The 10,897-nt window shown below is 35.3% G+C and overlaps 1 long non-coding RNA gene across 1 annotated transcript in view; it reads right to left on the reverse strand.

Annotated features, from left to right (window-relative positions):
* Positions 1 to 9,751, reverse strand: part of LOC102006552 — a 59,898-nt gene extending 50,147 nt beyond the window's left edge. Inside the window, exons 1-2 of the long non-coding RNA XR_263162.2 lie at positions 9,690 to 9,751; positions 273 to 390 (exon numbers count right to left, since the gene is read on the reverse strand). This is a non-coding gene — a long non-coding RNA (uncharacterized LOC102006552). The remainder of the gene's footprint in view (positions 1 to 272; positions 391 to 9,689) is intronic.
* Between the last annotated feature and the right edge of the window lie 1,146 nt (positions 9,752 to 10,897).

The following is a 10,897-nucleotide window of genomic DNA, read 5'->3' on the forward strand; positions in this document are numbered from 1 at the left end:
AGGTATGCACCACTATGCCCAGCTTAAACCTCCCATTTTAGGAATAGAACTTATAACAGAGCCTGATGTAGAGATAGAAATCACAAATTACCATCAGTGACTGATGGCAAGAATAGCCACTCCTACCTTAATTAGTCCTTGATTGCATGTTTTCTATCTATATAAGGGACACAAACATTTAATGACTTTTGATTCAATGCATATCCCGTATCTTGAAGGACAATACTCTACCAATGAATGATGTCATATCCAAGATGGAGTATTAGCCTTACCTGTAAAAAGCTGTTTCAATGTTCTGTCAGGCTGGCTGCTCCAGAGTATTCTTATTTATGATAAATCAGTGGATCTCATGATTCATGCTTTCTGTGTCCCCATGTAGATCCTTTGAGTCTGAGGCAATGTTGATGTGGTAAACAAGATACATAAAATCAACTTAATATCACATGGGTGGTGTTTTCTTGGATATATGGCCTTAAGAGTCGGAGTTGGTCTCTGTAGTCTTCATTACCAACAGTAGCATCCTTTGAAAAAGGGAGTCCTTTCTTCTAGGCTCATGCTATCAGAAAATACTGCACCAAAATTTGTACCAGTGGGGTAGCTCTGGGTAGTGGCTTACTGACATCTGCTAGACAAGCTATTCTCTATCTTCTAGCTAATGCTGCCACTGGGATAGGTCATCTTTGGTGAGTGTTGGTATGGGATACAAAATTCCATGTATTTTGAGTCCACTTTATTTAGTGACACCCCCCCATATATCTTATCCCTGGTCTTCCACATACTTGACTAATTCAGACTTTACTTCAGTGTTTAAGAGTCGATCCTCATCTCAGACATTTCTGTCTCCACACAAATTTGAAACATGACAGTGCTTATCATTCAGATCTACCCATGTTCTAAATGTTTGGAAGATTTCACCTTTCCATGGTCTTTCTGTCAAATATGAGTTAGGTTATAGTGTAGAAACAGTACATTTCCATCTTATGCTAATATCTTGAACTGACATGTTCATGAGACAGATTCATATTTGTCTTTCTCCAGCACGTCATAGGCAACTTCCCTCCCCCACCATACACCCAAAGCTGTGACTGTGAGAAAATGGAGAACTCTCCATACAGTGGCTATCATGAGGATCTGCTCTCAGCTTACACTGAACCCAATTTTAATATACAATTTCTATTACATAAAGGATGAATGTTACATAAAGGATGTATGTTATGCTAAAGCACAATTATAATATAGGTTTAATAATATTGACTTCTTGACAGACAGATCTTGTTACACATAATCATTTCCTGTCCCATCTAGTTCAGGTGCTTATTTTCTTCTAAAGCCCAGTAGCATGCCCAGTGCTATGTTTTCATTATGCAAAAAACATAATATAAAATTAGCCATCTTAACTATTTTAAGTGTATAGTAGTGATAACTATGTGTAAGTTGTTGTATAACAGATCTCCAGAAATTTTCCATCTTGCAAAGTTGAAGCTCAGCAATAACTGCCCTGTATCTCTATCCCCTATACTCTGGCAACCATCCTCTACCTTCTAAGACTGGCTCCTTAGAAACCCATGTAAGTGGATTTACACAGTATTTGTTTTTCTGTGACTGGCATAATTCACTTAGCATAATGTTCTTAAGGTTCATCTATGTTATACCAGGTAAAAGTATTTCCTTTTTAAAGCTAGGTATATACATACACCAATCTACTCATCTATCAATGGACATTTAAATTGTTATTGTGAATGATGCTGAAATGAAAATGAGCAAGTAAAGATGTCTTTAAGATTGCTGTTTAATTCTTTTGGATCTATACCCAGACGTGATAGGTTATATGGTGATAATATTTATGTCACTACCATACTATTTTGATAATTTTAACATTATAATATGTTTTGTAATAAGAAAATGTGATGCCGCACTTTTGCTTTTTTAAAAATATTGTCTTGGCTGCTTGTGCTTCTTTGAGGTTCCATGTGAATTTTAAGATTGTTTCTATCTTTGAAAAAAAGGGGGATTTAGATAAAGATTGCATTGAATCTATCAATCTCATCATATATAGACATTTAAACAATATTGAGTCTTTTAATTGGTGCACTCAGAATATCTTTAAATTTAATTGTGTGTTATGACTCATATCTAAACATCCCCACAAAGCCTCATGTGCTCATAGGTGGGGCTTTTGGGAGGAAATTCAATCAGAGGTTTGTGATATTTATCAGCAGATTAGTTCACTGATGAACTAGCTAAATAGGATGTTGGGAGGAGGTAGGTCACTGGGGGCATGACCTTGAAGGGTCTATCTCCCTTCCTCCTCCTTGATCAATTCTCTGCACTGTATCTGTGCCCTACTGCTCTGCCTTGGAGTCAACAGACTATGGACTGAAACTATAAACTATAAGCCAACATAAACCTTTCCTCCTGTAAGTTGTGAGTATTGGGTATTGTGTCTAAGTGAAGAGGAGCTAAGACATTGTGTCTTTTCTAATTTCTTTCAGTAGTTTTATACTTTTCACTATAGAAGTTTTTTTTTACTTCCTTAGTTAGATTTAATCCTAAACAATTTCTTTTCAATGCTATAGAAAATGGAAATGTCTTATTAATTTTCTTTTTGGATTTTTCTTAGTGCAAATAAAAGCAATGTATTGATTTTATACTCTGTGACTTTGTAAACATTGCTCATTAATTCCAACTTTGTTCATTAATTCCACCAGTGTTGTTTTTTCTTGTTGATGGAATCCTTAGGATATTATTTTTCCTTTAGTAGAATCTTTAATTTTACTTCTTTCTTTCCTATTTAGATAGCTTTTATATATTTTTCTTATTTAATTGCTCTATCTATTCTGCTACTCTGTTGTAGATATATGAAAAAAGTGGATGGCCTTTCTTTATTCCTGACATTAGTGGACACCATTAAATTTTCCACTATTGAGTGTGTTAAGCTGAACTTTTCAAATAAGGCTTTTATAATCTTGAGGTAATTTACTTCAGCACATATACATACTTTGTTGCTTTTGCTATGAAAGACTGTTGAATTTTGTCCAGTGTTTCTGTGTCAGTTGAGATTATCATGTGGTTTTTGTCCTTTATTCTGTTAATGTGGTCTACCTCTCTACTTGATTTTGTTATGCTGAACCTTCCTTGAATTCCAAAAGTAAATAAAACTCAGAAATAATGTAAAATTGTTTTAACATGGTATTAAATTCACTTTGCTAGTTGTTTTTTATGACTTTTATGGAGGATTTTTATAACAATAATTATCAGGGATATTGGCCTGTTGTTTCCTTTGTCACATTATCTTCATCTGATACTAAGGTAATACTCCAAAATGAGTTTGGAAGTGTTCTGTCCTCTTCATATTTTGAAAAAGTTTGAGAAAGATCAGAGTTAACTCTTTATTTTTTAATAAACAGTAATTATTTCTATATCACTTTGGAGTTACAGTTGAGTTTCGTGTTTGTTTGTTTGTTTCACATACCTGGAATTTACAGAGCAGAAGGGAGGAAGTTATACTGAGAAAGACCTTCAGAAATTCTTACAGCCCCTACCCGCATTGTACATTTGCCTAGATGTTAAAACATCAAACTGTACATGTAGAAATTTATAAAATTTGCAGACAAATATCTACTGGGTGACTATAAATTGCATAGCTGCCAGAGCTGCAGCAGAGCTGAAGATGTTTTGGTTCAGACCAGGTGAACAGAGCAGAGCGGTTTTGTTCAACACCAGTGCCTTCACCAAAGACCTAAAAAAACCAGTTTAAACAAAACTGTATATGGAGTTTATAACATGCACAGGAGTAAAATAGATTGCAGAATGGAAATTTAAATTTTTAATAGAATTCTCCAGTGAAGCTACTGGGTGAAGTATTTGGGGGTATTAATTATTCAATCTGTTCACCAAATTATTTTCAGATATTTTCTTCATGACTTAGGTAGGTAGGTTTTAGGTTTCTAGCAACTTACCCATTTCTTCTGTGCTTTCCAGTTGTTAACATGTACCTTTTCATAGGAGTCTCTTAGGATCTTCAGCCCACGTTCTCCAGCTATCACTGAATACCACAGACTGGGAACTATACAAAAGAATTTATTCCTCACAGTTCTAACAGCTGGGAAGTCTATTATCTAGGTACCAGGTTCTAGTGCTTTCCCCTGCATCATAATACAGCAGAGAGAACCACATGGCAGAGAATATAAGTGTGAGAGAGAGCTCACTTGTATAACAAGGCTACTCCCAGGGAGTTGACCTACAGCACTAGCAGCCTCCAAGGGCTAATTACTTCTTAGAGGTCTCAGCTCCAAATGCTGTCCTACACAGTGGCTGTTAAGTTTTGGAGGGGACAGTCACACTCTGCCAGATTCATTTTGTCTGTATGGTATCATGAATTTTAATGTTTCCTCTTTTTCAATTTTTGCTATTTGAAACTTCTTTTTTTCCTTAGGGTCTCAATTTTGTTATCTTTAAAAAAAATACTAGTCTCACTTCCATTAAAATTTCCTTTATTTATTTCTGTTTGAAGCTTTTCTATTTTCTTCATCCTTTTCTATTTAGGTTTAGTCTACTTTGTCTAGTTACTTTAGGTAAAGTTATTGTTTTTTTGAGATCTATCTTAATGTAGAGTTTTGCTACTACAAACTTCCATTCTAGCACTGTTTTCGCTACTTAAGTGTTGATTTGTTATGTTCGTATTTTCTTTTGTCTCATAATATATTCTAGTTTCTCTTGTGATTTATTTGATCCACTAGTTGTTCAAGTATATGTTGCTTTATTTATACGTATATGAAAATTCAAAACTGAATTTTTCAGTTTTGCTTGTGCTGCTGACCATTTTATTCAGAAAATATATTGGTGTAATATCAATTTTCTTAAATTTGTTAAGATGTGTTTTGTGACCTAACATGATTTACTCTGGAGAAAATCCACGTTTGCTTGAGGTGAGTATATATTCTGCTGTAGGGGTAAGGGATTTTCTTTGTGTATATTTGGTCCATGTAGACATTTCCTTTCTGACTATACCTGATATAAATATGACCACTTCTGCTGTCTTTTGTACTGTGTCACTATGTACAGTGATTATCTTCTTTCATCTTTTCAGCAACTTGTATCTTTAAATTTGAAGTGAGTCTCCTGAGAACAGCATATACTTAGATATTATTTTTAAATTCATTCACTCTGTCTTTTTCTTGGAGTTTAATCCATTTACACTTAAGTAATTACTTATTGGGAAAGACTTTCTATTAACATTTTATTAATTATTTTCTATATGAGTTATTTTGTCCCTCCTTTTGTTTTTCTTCTGTGTTTCATTGGTTAAAAAAATTCACTAGTGACAAGCTTTGCTTTCTTTCTTGTTTTCTTTTGTGTATCTTCTATAGGTATTTTATTTTTGAATATCATTGAGATTAAATAAAACAGATAGCTATCACAACCTATTTAAAAACAATTTCACTTGAATATAAGAACTTTAATTCTTTTATCTCTACCCACCAGTTTATTTTTGATGTCACAAACTACATATTTTTGTATTTTATATTCATTAACATAGTCACAAAGTTGTAGTTCTTTTATATACTTTCATATTTTAAATCAAATAATAATAACAAATAATAATGATTTATACATCACCATTATAGCATTACAAGATTCTGTGTTTGTATTTATATGTACTTTTATCAGAGAATTTTATATTTTTATATGCTTCCATGTTACTGTCTAGCATTTTTCATTCTAACCTGAAATACTCCCTTCAGCATTTTTTGTGAGGTAGGTCTAGTAGTGGTGAATGACCTTAAATTTGTACTCTGAGAAGATCTTTACTTTTCCTTCATTTTTTAAAGGATAATTGTGCTGGATGTAGTAATAATTGGTGTGAGTGTGTGGGGCCGGGGGAGAGACACAGTATGTATGAGGGAGAGCATAGTATTCTTGCTTAGCAGTTTGCTGCTTCTTTCAGCACTTTGAATAAATTTATCATCCCCTTCCCCTCTGGCCTATAACGTTTTTGCTAAGAAATTGTATTAGCTACTTTTCTCATTGCTGGACAAAATTCCCTCACCTACAAGTTAAAGGAGGAAAGGTTATTTTGCCTCACAGTTCATAGAGGTTTCAGTCTTGAGTCAGCTGGTTCCAAGGCAGGTGGCATGGCAGAGGAGAAACCATTCACAACATGGCTGGCAGGAGGCAGCAAGCCTGCCTTCCATCTTTCTTTTTATTCCATGCAGGGTGCAAACCTATTAGTAGTACCACCCACACCCAGAATGGACCTTCCCTTTAGCTCATGCAAAACTATGCAAAAGCAATCTGTAGATTAATTTAGTAATCACATACCCTTAATCCATATTCACACATCCTAGATCCAGCCACCTCTGAAAACCCCACCTATGAGTGCATGAGTGTTACAGGAGACATTTAGATGCAAACCATAACAGAAATCCTCTGATAGTCTTATGGGAGCTCCTTTTTACATGGTAAGTCACTTTTCTTTTGGTGTTTTCAAGATTTTCTATTTGCCTCTAACAGATTATATTTTTCACAATTAGATTATGATATATCTTGATGTGGAACTTTGAGTTCATTCTAGTTGGGATCCTCTGAGCTTCATAAATATGGGTATCCCTTTTTTTAAATTGACATATCAGGAAATCAATACTATTTCCTCAGACAAACTCTCTACCTCTTTTATTTCTCTCTTTACTTTTTTGGAATCCCATAAATTGCTCCATAAATCCCATAAACTTTTATTTTTTGTTTCCCTCATTAATATTAAATGACCTGTCTTAAAGCTGCCAGAGATGCTGTAAGTTCTCTGAAGCAGCAGTAAACCACTGAGCTCTCCCTTGTTCTTTCATTCTCTTCCATTTCCTAAATAAGCTGGGTCTCCTTTAGTGTTCTAAATTAAGCAAGACATAAACCAATCCGTTGGGCAGCCCCATGAAAATCTGCAATGTTTCTTTCCACTCTTTTCTCCACATAGTCTTCTGCCTCATTCTGAAGGACAAGGTTCAGATTGGTTGTTTTCTGCTGATTGTGCCAAGTTCTGACGGCTTTGGGGTGTATGGTAAGAAGACGATAGTTGGTGAAGTACAATGGTTTATGGCTTTGTTCGTGGTTTTGTGTTTGTCTGGTGTACTGCGATTTCCTCACTGCTTTCTAAATTTCTCATAAAGACCTTTCAGATTCTATTTTATTGTGAAGTTAGTGTCTCTGAGGAGGAATGGGGTTTGGAGTTATCTTGATGATATAAATCCCCGAGGAGCTGCTTTCTGAAACAAGGAATAATTCTCCACCTCAGATGGAATGGCCTTGCTCTAGAAACCTAGGGGGCTGCACTGTGTCTCAATTTGATGCTTGGGAGAGATTCTACACATTATTAGGATCTATTATGGAGACTTCTGGCAACATTGGATATTCTGAGTCATGAGGCCCCTGTGCAGGGCCAGTTGCTTCAGAGCCAGAACATGTTACAAAGGCCTCCCTTGTTCTGGACGCAGCTCAAAACTGGAAATTTTTCATATCACCCAATAAATGAGTTCAGCAATATTTTCATTGTGGCATATGCCCTCTTTGGAATATTCAAAGTATGGCAAAGGTTTTTCCAAATATAATATGTCCTTCTCTTTTTTAGTAGAAAGAAGTATAGGATGATACTATCTTGGAGGTAATATCCCAAAATGTAGACCAGCATCATGTTCTGCAGAATGTCAAGGTTATAAAAAGTCCCTTATGACTCTTATAACTGAGAAAGGAAAATTAGTAAACTCTAACAAGACCATGCATACACTTTGCAATTTATTGTAGGTGAACGGAAACAACTTTTGATCCCCGTTCTTAGTGACCATTCAAAGAAGGCCATATGCTCCCTTGATAGCTGTATCAAATTTTAGAGGATGTTTTAATCTGTTCTTATGAAAATTCAACCTCCAGCACATTGACTGATTGAAGCTGCCAGTTGGTTAAGTCTGTAGAGTTGAGCATCATCTTCCGTAATCTGTCTGCATTTCACAAGGGCCAGACTTTGAATTAAATGGGAATTGATGAGGATTACCACTTCCTATTTTCTTAAGTATTTTAGGGAGACACTAACATCAGCCATCAGCTAAGATGGACTGTAGTTTATAATTTACTACCTTGGTGGAGCTGGGGAGAGTTTCAGTATCTTGCTTGTCCTTTTCAGTCTTATCATAATGAGACTTTCCCCAAAGTTTCAGAAACACATATTTCTCAGTATATCCATGCATATCATGCTTCAAGTAGCTCAGGAAAAAACACAGGGTGAAACTGTAAACCTGTTGTTATGGTGGGATAAACCTCATCCACTCCATTACCTTCTTGCCATGTGCCAACCTATAACAGAGGGATCATGGGCCCGTTTTGTGTCTCATTATTGAACAGCTCCTTAAAAATCTGGGTATTCTCCTTCCTTCTGTATGTTACTTTAGAAAATAAGTTCTTTTAGGGAAGCATTAGAAGAATTGTGATTGCATATATTTGCATTGCAGAGACTTTTCACAAATAAACATATATTTCCTTCTAATCAATAGACTCTAAGAACTAGTTCAGGTATAGTAACAGGACAATTTTTTTTTTTTTGTACTGAGAATCGAACTCACGACCTCATGCTTGCCAGCAGGTGCTGTGCCACTGAGGTATATCCCCAGCCCAAAGCCTTGTGATTTATAGTTGTATTGGCTAACATACAACTATATTCACCTATTCTTAATGTTTTTTGTTTCATAAATCATGCAGTAGTCTCCTTGCCTGTCTGTTTATCTTAACCTTTGGAAATCCATAATCTTTGCAAAAGGTCTCTGTAAGCCCCATTGTTTCCCATTATGTGATAATGTCTGTTTCATCTAAGTAGTTGAATAGTGCTATCCCATCTCTGAAATTCTGGAGTCCTACATTTCTGCTCCCATTGAGGTTTCCAGACCCATAGCAGCACCTGTGAGCAGTGAAGATACTACTCTCGCTGGCAGATTCCTTCTTACTTTAATGAACAGAGTTTTGGGAATATAATCAACCGGCAGATTTTCTTGAGAGTTCTGAAATAATAAGTCCATACTAATAGATCACCCTTCTCAGAACTATTTAACTCCTCCTCTAAACTGTTACAGCAATTCTGAAATTTCTACCTCATGTTCAGTAGGCCTTCACTGTTTCCAAACATCAAGTGCCATTCTAACAACATACTGGGGTGGGGTGCAGGCTTTCTTGCTAACATGTTAAATCATGAAGCAGGACAAGGATTCCCTTATCCTTTCCTCCAGTTTTATAATCCATCCTTCATGGTCTACTACTTTTAGGTTCCAATCCCAGACATGTTCTTCCAGGTTCTGCCAGTAAAATGTCAGCAGCCAAGTCAAAAACCTTGATGAACAATCCCTTCATTCACTTAGCAAGAAGGGTAAGTTATAACTGAGGTGTACTGAGGCTGTAATTCAAGTAATAACTTTTCCCTGTATAATTAAGGGTTGCAGAGAATAACTTGAGAAAATAATCCTCATTCTGTGGAGACCTCTTAACAATGTATGACAAATTTCCCCCAAACCTAGTAGCTTAGAGCAACAGATATTTATTTTCTCAAATGATTCTGAGGGTCAAAAATGTTAGAGCAGCTTAGCTAGGTAGGCTCTAGCTTGTACTTTTCCATGTTGTAGTTAAGACATTGGCTGGAGCTACATTATGGGAAGTCTTACCTGAGACTAACTGGAGGTATCAGTTCTACATGACTTCTTCACACAGATTCTGGCTGAAAGCCTCAATTCCTCCCCATTATGACATCTCCATGAGGCTTATTGGATGTCATGGAAGCATGGCAGGTATCTTCCTCCTGTGCAGGTAATAGAAGAAAGTGAGGAGCAAGCTATGATATATCTTATGATTAGCCTTAGAAGACATATGATGTTACTTTTGCCATATTCCATTGTTAGACATGAGTGTGACCTTCCCCAACTCAAGAAGTAGGGTTTTAAGCTCTTTTACAGAGAAAAATATAAAATAACGTATGGACTTATTTTGAAACCACCACATAGGATCTTGATTATGTCTTACACATGCTTGTATAAATGTCTTATGTAGCAGCATTTTGCTAGTACGTAAAGAATGTTCAATCAATCTGTGTTGAATGAGTTAATGAAAAAATTGAATATGTTAGTAGATAGATGGACTTAATTGCAAATAGGAAATTTAAGAGCTCTAAAACATATGACTAGAATTCTGTACTTAATAATGTTTGTATATGTTGTAATATGTAATATTAACTTACATGTGTTACTTGATATTTAATTGAGATATGTCCTTTTTTATTTCTAATACAAAACTCTGTGCTACTACCTTTAGTTTGTAAATTGTCACAGTTTTGTATATCATAGGGAAAATATTAGATAAATCATAACAACTTGCAGTTTCTACCTTAACAATGGTCTGAGTTGCATGTGTAATGTGAATGTATTTACAAACTTTTCCAGTGCTCTACATTAGTGTTTTATAGCCACATTGGTGGGTAGCATGGATTTCATTTCATATTGAGTTTGACTGCTGCCCAGGCATCCACTGTATATGTGCCAAAAAGGAAAAAAAAGCAAAAGCAAAAACTAAAAACTGAAATAATACACTATAAAAAATATCCAGAGTTGTAGTTTTGTCACTTCTTACAAACCAGGTCGAATTTATTTTCTATTGAACAAATATTTCTCCAGAAATTTGAAGGTGAAAAAAGGCTAAGAAGTAAACATGATTAATATGCCCACCCTTAAAAAAAAAAAAAAAAAAAAAAAAAAAAACAAACTAAGACATTCACAGAGAAAGAAAAGAAACAGACAACTGAAAGATATTTAGTAAATTGGTCTCCAGTCTACTTATTCATTTGTTTGTTTGTAGTACTAGGGATTGAGCCCAGGCTCTT

This window comes from Chinchilla lanigera, unplaced genomic scaffold (genome assembly GCF_000276665.1).
Source record: "Chinchilla lanigera isolate Chin_1 unplaced genomic scaffold, ChiLan1.0 scaffold00062, whole genome shotgun sequence".
Lineage (NCBI taxonomy): Eukaryota > Metazoa > Chordata > Mammalia > Rodentia > Chinchillidae > Chinchilla > Chinchilla lanigera.